Raw genomic sequence first — 10,889 nt, forward strand, 5'->3', positions numbered from 1 at the left:
TCAGGAAGTATGAAGATAAGCTGCAATAGACCATGATATCGGGCAAGAATTGAGTTAATGACATGTTCCGCCTCATATGCCACATCTAGAACACGAGTCCAAAGATCTCTATGCAACTCTTGCTCAGCATACCCGAAGAACGATCTTATAGTTTCCAGGTCTTCTTTCACCTGCTTAATTTCTTCTTTTATCAAAGCAACTGAAGAAGCATTTGAATTGACCAAGTCATTTAAGTTTGTGAGTAGAAGAGTCATGAAGAGTGGTCCATCACTCATGGGGAAGCGGAGCTGAGATGAGTCTGCACAGGCTTTCAAGAAAACATTCTTGAGATCTTCCTTGAGGAGTTCAATATTTTCCAGCAAGTTTAGACCTGTACCGCTTGTTGCGTTCATATTCTCTTCTAAGTTGCGAACAAGAATGAATACCTCCTTGGTATGTTCTCTAACACGTGCCAAGAGAACAAACAATTTGTCATGACGAATAACGTCCTTGAGCACATCACTAAGAATAATCAATAGGAACTCTATCATGACATGAATGTTACACGTAGAAGCGCTAGGAGTAACAGCATTAACCATGTGCTCTTGTAGATGAATCAGAGATTCTCTAAGAATGTCCGGAGAGGCTTCTACAAGCTGATTGATGAAACGTCCAACTTCTTCCGACTTTGAACCTTTCAAATTTGTACAACATATGTGCATAAACCTCCAGTTCAACAGGAATAACCTCCACAAGTAGATTAGCTAGCTTGGAGTTAACTCGAGAGACATCTGATTCATCTAATTCGTCAAGTTGACAATACAAAAGAGTAAAACAGAAGTTTACAACTCTCTGAGCCATAAGTTGAAGATGGGGTATGACATATTCGATTGTCTCATACTCAACGCAACCATTTACTTTCAACCTATGGAAATCTCTTAAATTGCCAAATACATTCTGAAGAAGCTCATATTGAGTCATTGATGTAAAAATAAACTCAGAACACAACTTGGGTAGATATTGGAGATACATGAGGATGGCATCCAAAAGTTCAACCAAACGATCCTCGGTCGTGGTTACACGACTTGGTTCAGCATAGCTAATATAACTTTTGATATTCTCAAAGAGGTCATGATAATTCATATTAACGAGCATGTCTTCTCCATGTAGATGCAAAAGTGACTGAACCAGATCATGAATATCATTTGATATGCAAGACATTTCGTCATTACAACCTTCCGAAAAGAAAGAGTAATAAAGATGACAAAATGCGGACACAAACGTCAGCTCCAATGTCAAATCTTCAATTTGATCTATGTCAAGAGAAGTTAGAACACACCCATTACTTAACCTCTCTATGAAATCTATAAGATTAACATTGTCCTCGTGAAGTACAACGGATGACACCTGCCAAAACACCAATGTTGTTTCAAATTATGTTAATACATAGATGGTGATAGTTTAGATAGAAAAAGGGAACACCTGATAGTTACCTGTGAAACTCATGAAAACTTGATAGTTCATATCCAAAATGGGAACAACTGATAATTGAGGTGTGAAACTCACGAAAACGTCTGATAGTTGAGTTGTGATCAAACTCGCGAAAACGTGATAGTTTATGTATGTTTTGATTATTAACTCTAATTTTCAGTCTTAAATTACAACAGGCAACTATCACAAGTGCAGAAGACTTTCTCCAGAATAGCCTAATAGAGAAGCCAAATGTTTGTTCTGTTACACCTCAATTCTTAAAACAAAAATGACAGCCTGGTGCACTAAGCTCTCTGATTGTTTACGCGCTATCTCTCTAAACAAAAGCTCTTACTTTCTTTGTTCTTAAGCCATTCCGAACATGTTGTACTTAGGCCACCAAGGCCCGATTCTCAGGATCTAATACAAGGTTTGATTATATTCTTGCCCTTATATTCATCTTTTTTTATGACCGTGGTGTTTAGGCTAAATTTCACGCAACTCGACTAATTTCACGAGATACCTCCCACCAGCAACAGGTACCAGGCAACTCTGGCCACCAAGGCTAGGACATATAGGAAGAATCACTAGTATTTTTTGTCTCGCTATGTTTTGAACCTAACACCTCAGGGTTTTCAACCACCCTTATACTCATTTTACCTTGCTAATTTTGTGATTTATGTCATTTCATTTAAAAGATCAATCTAACTCGCGTGTCCTAAAATGAATTTGATAAATTCAACTATAGCAGATGATTTAGTGTATAGATCAGTTTACCTTATATAAACAAAGATTAAATCATCAATTCTTATAATTTATAAATATTATATTCACCATCTAAGTTACATTAAGCAACAAACATACTTACAAGAATATATTAATTAAGTGAATGAAAAAAATAATTAAATATTATATGCAGCATACCAATGATTTGTTATCTTCCCCTTTTGTTTGTCCTTCATTTTCTTTTCCTCTTTCCATTCTCAAGAGAAACAATTTACATCAAACTAAAAATGAAGGAAAATTAAAGGTGTAATAAGAATTTTTTCTTTTCCAGTTGAGAGTTGTAAAGGTGATAAGATAAGCCCACTAACTCACTAGGTGGGGTTCCTATTTGGTCCTTAGCACTTTTAGAATATATTTTTCAGAAAATGGTCAAAAATGCATTTTAAATTATGTGAAATGAATAGAATGTCCTCTGTTTATAGTTTAATTTAAAAATGTTTTTGCCGTCAATACTTTGGTTCAAAAGTATCCTTGCAGTCAATACTTTGGTTCAGAAATACCCATATAGTTACTAAATAGGTCAAAAATGTCTTTTTTCGAAAATGATAATATATTATTTCATTTCTATTTAAACACATCTTCTTCCTAATTAAAATATATTTTAAGAACTCTATTCTTGTTTTCTTTCTTTTAAAATCACTTTAACAAATAAAAATATAGGGAAAAATTTTTCTTCTTAATCTCATTTTATCAAAGAAAAAAGGACATATATCTCCCGAACTATTATAAATGATATGTATATATTCTTCGTTATACTTTACGTATGTATGTTCCCACAATCGCAAAAAAGCAGCCTCCAGAGTTTGAGATGATTATTCTACTGTGTGCTTTTAACCTCTAATCTATGCATTGTTCTCCGCTGTTGCAATTCTGTGGGAAATTGCGTTTGTTCTCCAGTATTGCAATTTCATATGCATCGTTCTCCACCCTCTATGATACATACTATTTATGATAGTTCGAGATATATTTGTCTTTTTTTCCTTTTTATCAATTAAAATAGAATAATTTCATGATCACTTTCGACGGATGATATATGTCATATATATAAGATCATAGTATATATCCATCATTAATTTTTATTTACATAACAATAAAAAATAATTATAATAAAATAAGAAATATTTTTTATTTTTTATTTTTTTCTGAATTAAAGTAGGATACACATTTGCTAATTTTAAAAAATACTAGTTTTTGAACACGTGCAACGTACGTGTATCCCATATTAATTGGTGCACACAATTTAAAAAGAAATATAAAAAATTAGAATATGTGTGCCATGAGTTGCACGAAATTATAGAGAATTTTTTTTTTTTTTTAAAATGCCTAGAGATGTATAAAAGAAATATTGAAGCATTAATCTGATGATATCATCCTCTAATGTATAAAAATAAAAATGCCAAGACATGAGAGCTGGACAAGAAGAGAATATTTTTCCTCCATACGTTCATAGAAAAAGGAAAAAGGATGAATAATCAAGCAATTATCAAATGTTTACCAAAAGTGGCCAATATGAATTTACAAACATAAATATAGGAAACAACTCGTGAAAAGTTATATAACTCACACTCACAGACACAATCTTGTTTTAGCAACCTGTCAAACTCCTTTTTCTCGGTAAGGATAGGCACGAAGTCACTCGACTGAAAGGAGAGGGAACAATCACAACGTTACACCCCAAAATTATACGGAGAATAGATAACAAGTATTAAAATTCACAAGATATTGTAGGAACAAATATTATGAACGAAAAACATGCGATTAATATTTATTTTTTTGCATTTTGATTTACATGTCTACTTACATAATAAAAAGAGATCAACAAAGATGTAATTACAAATTACAATAAAAAAATTTAAGTATGAATAATCAGAAATCAATCAGTGGAAGAAATCAAAGCATTGGAAAATTTGGGTAAAAGAAAGAGATACATTTATAGAATTAACATACTATTTGACTCTTCATTACCCTTCACCTATGTTACAACTCTTCGTTATCCAAGTCTACAACTTTTTAACTAATTTTCAGTTGTAAGATGGAAGCATCTACAAAGCAATGAATAGATTAATGTCCAAGAAAATTAATAGATTACACTAAATGCTTGCCACATACATGGAATATAATTCAGCCAATTATAATGGTAATCCAACTTTAAAGTTAGGATCTTCCCACTTTTATAAGTAAGAAAGAAAGAGAAATAATCATAAATAAAGAATTAGAATTGAAACAATCCTTTCTAATTTTTTTAAAAAAATGTATAAATGATAAAAAATTTACAAACAAACAATAGAAGATGGAAAAAGAAGGAACTTTACCATAGGGGTGCGTAGAAATGCTAGTGGAAGAATTCAAGATAACAATTTTGTATTTGAAAGTGGTATATATTGATTTAGCTACAACTCTTCACATTCTTTAATTTAAGATTAAAAGGGGGAAAAACTTGATTCATGTACTTATTTAAAATCTAATTGGCTCTTGTTCTTCCGCATTCCATTTCTAATAAATAACCTTATTCATTGTTACATAATATTGTTAACAATTTAAAAATTAAAATTATATCATAGAATGAAATTATAGTGTGAGGTATAGAGTTTTTGGCTAAAATCATCCCTCAACTATGACTCAAATCTAATGTACATCCTTATATTATCTAAATGTGCAAAAAACATCCTTATACTTTCAAAAAAATAACATGAATCATCCCTCACTATATTTTTATAAAGAAACTGATTGAATCAATAGAAAATATATTTTTAAATTTGGTCATGTCTTTGCCACGACGAGAAGATCAAAGTTACCTAAAAAGAATAAAGATATGGATAGAAAATTAATCTTTTCATTCTCAGAATTTAATTTCTGTGTGTTGATTAGTTTTATGTTTTTGCATCATCAAGTAAATTGACTTGCAACAATACATAAGTCTTGAAATATTTATACAGTAGGTTCCGATGGTTAGAAATAAGTATGTAAAAAAATTCAGTTTAAAAATATTACGCTCAACTATTTAGAGCTTTTCTTTAATAAATATTTAGTATGTATGTACGTTATATACGATGCAATTCACATTTCATACAGTGTACATAAATTCTTGAAATTTAGTGAAATTACGTAGGCGTTTAGTTATGAAAATAAAAAATAATTACTTTATTTGAAATTTTTGAAGTTGGAGTTGTATTTGGCTACACCTTTTACAAAGAATATTTAGAATTTGAATATATTTTGTCTGAATATGATTTAAGCCCTCAATTTCTAAAAATTAAAAAAATCTCCCAACTTGACTAGCTTAACCATGTGTACATATATTCCTTCGACTTGACACATTTTTTTTTGTTGGTGGCGTGAGTTTTTTTAAAAAAATAAACAGAAGAATGAATCTTGCAACTTTTTGAATAGTGCAAGGATGTTTTTTATTCACTTATATAACACAAGGATGTACTTTATGTTTAAGTCATACTTCAGGGATGATTTTAGCCAAAAACTCTTAGGTATACATTTATAATTTACTAAAAACATAACTTTAATAAAATATAATCCAATAATCTCTATTACAAGAATGTATATTGTGCAAATATAGTTATGTTACGGAATATAATACGATAATCATGTCTCAGTTTTAACATCAATAAGACGTTCAATGCAAATTTTAAAAAATAGCGATAAATTAAAATTAAAGTAATCTAATCGTAGTTGAGAGTGTTGCATAAGAAAATGCATTTACAACAGTTCATGAATACTTACAAGAAGTAATGAGAAAAGAAACACATGCCTAGGACAACTACAACTATATGGAGACCTCTTTCGGCTACAAAATAACAGGTTAACAATAAAATAGACATAAAAATTAGATAACATATAATAAAACATCTCAATCTAGCCCATATATATATAAACACCTTAATGGTAGTAATAGGCAGAAAATAAGCTTTTCAAAAGGAAAAAATAGATTTACTTGAACATTTTTGTTGGAGATGAGCAAAATAAAACAACGAAAAGAGTAGATTGTTGTGGAGAAGAGAAAATAACCTATGCATAAGTGTTGTTGTAATAGTAGCAACTCAAAGGACAATCAAATAAATATTGGAATGTGAAAGATGACAGTTATGAAAAATTATTACCTTCATCTAATCGATTGAAAATTTAATATTCAACTTACTTGCACTAAATTATAAATTACATCAATTTGATCTGAATACAAAAATGCCATATATTATATTATGTACTATACAAATATATTAATTTTGGGTAGTGGAAGAAACTAATTATTAATTATGACACCTTAATGATTCAAGTTTGAAAGTTTGCAAAGATAGTGAATCTGCAGCATGGAAACGTCAGTGAATGTGAATGTATTTATTATTTAAGATAATGTGTCTATATTTTTATTCTAAAATATTAAATGAATAATTTTTAAATTAAGAATAAAATGATAATTCAACTTTCAGATTAGGAGCTTCCCACTTTTAGTATAATATATATATATATATATATATATATATATATATGTGTGTGTGTGTGTGTGTGTGTGTGTGTGTGTGTCCGGTATGAAGCAAAAATCAAAGATTATGTCGAGAATTCATATATAATCTAGCAATATAGTATGAATTTCCGCAAATATAGTGTTATATAATATTATGTATTAAGAATTTAGGATAAGTAGCGTAATATTTTATGTTGGATGGTATATCCTTGAAAATTTAATACATCTTCTTTTGACAAAATTGTACACCGATAGTCATGAATACAGAGAGAAAGCAATAAATTTTTATCCTATTATACTAGTCAATTTTGACAAATCAAAAAAGACAATATATTTTACCTATTATATCCTCAATTTATTTAGAGAGTTAATATTTTTTTAAAATGTAGAACCTCTTTAATGAGTAAATTGATTTTTGAAATTCTATTAATTAATAGGGATAAAATGGTAAACTCACTATGTCAGTTATTATTTTCTTAATAGGTGTGTCAAGTAAATAGGGAGGGACAAAGGGAGTAAGTTTTTATTCTTGTTCTTCTGCAAAGGGACTTTTCTTTATTATCAAAATCTAAAAATTATACTCCCTCAGTCCCTCTATTTCATATTAACTGAATTTTTAAGGTAATGCACATATATTAAGAAAATTAATCAAGGACAAATTTGAATCATATTTTCCTCTATTACCCTTTTGTTTATTCTCTAAGTCATTACTCAAAAAGATTTGAATTTTGACTATAATAATTATTACTCTCTTCGTCCAACAATAGTTGTCCACTATACTGAAAATAGTTGTCAAACATACTTATTCAATTTAAAAAATCAAGAGATAATTTATCTTTTGTATCTATTTTATTCTTGCTATTAAATATTATTTATCATCTAACACATTTTTTAAAACATTAAATTTAATAAAGTCAAAGAATAATATAGTAATATTACCTATTATTTATTATTTCTTAAAGGGTATGTCAAGTCAATTGTGGACAATTGTTGCATAGGGCAAACAGAAATTAAGGAGTCCATTTGGTTCCCAATGTTAGATTTTCAAGTTTAAATGTGAAATCATAAATACATGTATATAACTACCTATTTAACAAAAAAAAAATCTAAGAATCTATATATAATATAAAGCCAAATGTAGAAAAGGTGATGTGGCACCTCTCTAAGGCCTCCATTGCTATTTTTTTTCTCTTTTTTTTTTATATATTTTATCTTATTTTTTAATCAAAATATTAACCATATTCCATCTTATTTATGAAGTTCCATTAATTTTTTAATGACCATATTACTTTATTGTCTATAATAAGCTATTACATTAATTGTTAATTATTCTATATATTATTGAAGAATTGCAAAGGTCACCATGTCTTCTCCTTGCTTAATTTCTTACCATTACTCCTTTTTACGTTTTCAACTCATCCTCTCTTTTTTTCTCACTAGATTTTGCGTCTTTTTCCTTATTTTCTTGCCTAAATATTTTGTAGAAATTAAAGATAATTTTATTTCTTTTGTTCACCATTTAACACCATTAATCACTTTTTCCTAAAACCTTTCTCTATTCCTTCTTAAAAGTATTACTAAATTACAATTAAGACACTAATTACCAATATAAGTTACAATTGTATTGATTACTACATTACTCTTTTAATTTATATTATTCAATAGTTAAAAGTTTATTGATTACTACAAATACTAGAGCATGTCATCTTCACCAATGTAAGAATTTCTTCTTCTCTTTTCCTTTCTTCATTATATTTATACTAAAGTACATCACTTTGGTTATGTTTAATTTTATAATATATAGAATTATAGATTATTTGTGACTAACTTCTATTGTTTATAAGATGAGCATATGACAATTTTGGAAATTCAAAATTCAATCTTGACAAGAACAATATCTAATTTATGTTACCAAATTGCATCACTTTGATTGTGTCTAATTTTATAATATATAGATTATTTGTGACTAATTTCTATTGTTTACTAGAAGATAAGATGAGTATATGACAATTTTGGTAATTCAAATTCAATCTTGGTGAGTACAATATTTCACTCATGTTACTCTTTTCATTTTAGCTTGTTTGATCTCTTTTATTTGCAGTATTCCTTTTTATTTTATTTTTTTGTTTTGTTGCTTTTTTCCTCATTATTGGTGATTTTACTGTACTTATTATTCTATGCATATATTTTTTTTGTAAATAATCTTTATTGTTTATAGTGAAAGATAAGATGACCATATGACAATATTTGAGGATTTAAGTTTAAGTTTGATGAACCCACTAGGAAAAGGAACCCCTACATTATTGTTTTTGTCCATTAATCTTCAATGGTGTAGTGAATATTGACACTGTGTACAAATTAAATATTAGAGGCTAGGATAATTTTCTTAAGTATTCCTACAAAGATTCTTTTATTTATTTGTTTTATTTTAATTTATTCTAATTTTCTTTGGTACTCCAATAAAGATTCATTTATTTATTTATTTAATTTTAATTTATTCTTACACTAAATAATATTTTTGAAATTTCAGGTAAATTATTTTTAACTGTGAAGGCTTGAATCTTTTTGTTCATTATCCTTCAAGATTTTTTTTATTGTTTCAACATTGTATATATTTTTTTTCTTCACAAAAGTTAATTCTTTTGTTCTAATGAAAAAATTGTGAATAATGAAACAATTTTGAGAATTAGGAAATTCCATAATTTTTGTTTATGTTTACTTTTTAGAATAATTTAGAAATATTAACTAAAATACAGATAAATTTAAAGGAGTATTTTTAGTTAATACATATAAATAGTTTGAGTTTAATTTATTTGAATACTTTATATTCTTTGCGTAATTGAAACTATGTATCATTCAATCTATTCATTTTTATATAAATAATAGGTAGTATATTATAATTGTAGTAAAATTAGTCAAGATAGAAAATGATTTACAAATATTTCATAAGCTAAAATTAGTGAAAGATGAAAAAAAAATTAATTATTACTAAACAAAAGAACAATAACTTTCGAATATATATATATATATAGTTGATATCATAAAAATAAAAATCTTTGTTTAAAGGAACAAAAAATAGAAATAAAAAAAAACACCATTTTCCGTACAAAAATATTTATTAAATATATTTAAATTAAGCTTATGTATATTTCAGAATAAAAAAATTATGTGTAGACAAACATATCCATAAAGAGTTCAACTTATTAAATTAAACTTAGTGAAAAAGGTCTAAAATATATTCGAAATTTGATCAAAATTGTTGTAACAATACCGAACTTTGGAAAGGACCTTTTACCCCTGCACTATATAATAGTGTATTTTAAAGGTATATATGTGTCCATGTGGACATCATAAATATTGCAATATTATAAATAGTAACGTATCCACGTGGGCACATATATATCTTTAAAATACACGTATTAAATAGTGCAGGGGGGTAAAAGGTCCTCCATAAAGTTTGGTATCGTAACAACCAAAATTCGACCAAAGTTGAAGTATTTTTCAGACTCTTTTCCCTTAAACTTACTTTTCTTATTAAAATAAGGAGAATAATTTTAGGTAAAATTTTTTTCATAAGATCGAAAGTTCTCAAGCGATTTAAAATTACAAAAGGTATAAAATTTAAGTACTAATAATAAACTTAATTAAGACTTAAAATTTGATATATTTGGATTAAACACTACAAAGAATCTTTAGAATATTTGTAGTAGTCAACTATTCTAAAAATTAGTTATTTGGCGAATTTAATTAACGAGCTATTTATGATCGCGCGAAGCGCGGCTAAGTTCACTAGTTATATACTAATAGTTGAAGGGGAAAACTGTCATCTCAACCTTTGAAGGTAAATTTGTGATTTAACTTTTGATTTACAATGCTTCCGTTTTAATATAGTATGATGATGATATGATAAGATATATTATATACTCCGTTCCTAATTATTTGTTCACTTTTGAATTGACACATCTATTAAGAAAATAATTATTGACATAGTGAGTTTACTATTTTATCTCTATTAATTATAAAGTAGATGAATTAACTACTTAAGAGTTTCAAGAAGTTCTACATTTTTCAAAGTAATTAATTGAGGGTATAATAGGTAAAAAAAATTGTCCTTTCTTGATTTGTCAAAATGGACAAGTAATTAGGGACAACTAAAAAAGAAAAAAAGGACAAATAATTA

The 10,889-nt window shown here is 27.8% G+C and overlaps 1 pseudogene; it reads right to left on the reverse strand.

The window, feature by feature from the left end:
• Window positions 1-2: 2 nt before the first annotated feature.
• Window positions 3-2,474, reverse strand: LOC102594390 (uncharacterized; annotated as a pseudogene).
• Between the last annotated feature and the right edge of the window lie 8,415 nt (window positions 2,475-10,889).

Source organism: Solanum tuberosum, unplaced genomic scaffold (assembly GCF_000226075.1).
Source record: "Solanum tuberosum cultivar DM 1-3 516 R44 unplaced genomic scaffold, SolTub_3.0 scf00328, whole genome shotgun sequence".
NCBI lineage: Eukaryota > Viridiplantae > Streptophyta > Magnoliopsida > Solanales > Solanaceae > Solanum > Solanum tuberosum.